This window comes from Schistocerca piceifrons, chromosome 5 (genome assembly GCF_021461385.2).
Source record: "Schistocerca piceifrons isolate TAMUIC-IGC-003096 chromosome 5, iqSchPice1.1, whole genome shotgun sequence".
NCBI lineage: Eukaryota > Metazoa > Arthropoda > Insecta > Orthoptera > Acrididae > Schistocerca > Schistocerca piceifrons.
In genome coordinates this window covers 136,573,610-136,574,545 of record NC_060142.1, presented here as the reverse complement: position 1 = coordinate 136,574,545, position 936 = coordinate 136,573,610, and the positions used below count along the sequence as shown (strand labels likewise).

Below are 936 nucleotides of genomic sequence, written 5' to 3'. Positions count from 1 at the left end.
TTTTCCAAGTCACTCCACAAAAATGCAGCGTTGGTTTCTCTGAAAAGGAAACACGGTCAGTTTCATTACTCATTCTTCACTAATCTGAACACATGCGCTGTCTCTAATGACCCCGTTGCCTATTGGTTGTTAAACTCCAATCTTCTTTCCTGCTTTTTCCACCCTCATCACAACGATGAGACAACTGAAAATGATTTATAATTACCAATCATTCATTCAACAAGCTCAAAATACGCTATAACTCAGTCCGAATAGGCCTTGGAAGGTCCAACGGTACCTACCGGCCGCCGTGTCATCCTCAGACCACAGGCGTCACTGGATGCGTATATGGAGGGGCATGTGCTCAGCACATCGCTCTCCCGGCCGTATGTCAGTTTACGAGACCGGAGCCGCTACTTCTCAATCAAGTAACTCTTCAGTTTGCCTCACAAGGGCTAAGTGCACCCCGCTTGCCAACAGCGCTCGGCAGACCGGATGGTCACCCATCCAAGTACTAGTCCAGCCCGACAGCGCTTAAATTCGGTCATCTGACGGGAACCGGTTTTACCACTGCGGCAAGGCCGTTGGCTAAATAAGCTATAGCTTCGAAATAGTAGAGGTAGAAACCTATATACCGCCGTACTACGGATAAACAATTATATGATACCAAAAAAAAGAAATCTGTGTAACGGTAGGACAGTACAAGTTTTTTAAAACTCTGTACATTTGGCGAGTTATGCCAGTGAAACAAATAACGGCAGGAATATGGTGAAGAATAAGATATTAGAATTATTGTAAGCTTATACAACGATTACCAGAGCTACGACTTTCATGTCGAAATGTAGATAAGTAAATTCGGGTGAATGAATGAAATATCTATGAAAATTAAATGTTGTCGGACATATACTGCATCCGAAAAGAAGAACGAAGAAAAAACGATTTACGCTCAATAACGAC

At 43.2% G+C, this 936-nt stretch overlaps 1 pseudogene; it reads right to left on the bottom strand.

The window, feature by feature from the left end:
• Positions 1-450: 450 nt before the first annotated feature.
• LOC124799543 lies at positions 451-568 on the bottom strand (annotated as a pseudogene).
• Between the last annotated feature and the right edge of the window lie 368 nt (positions 569-936).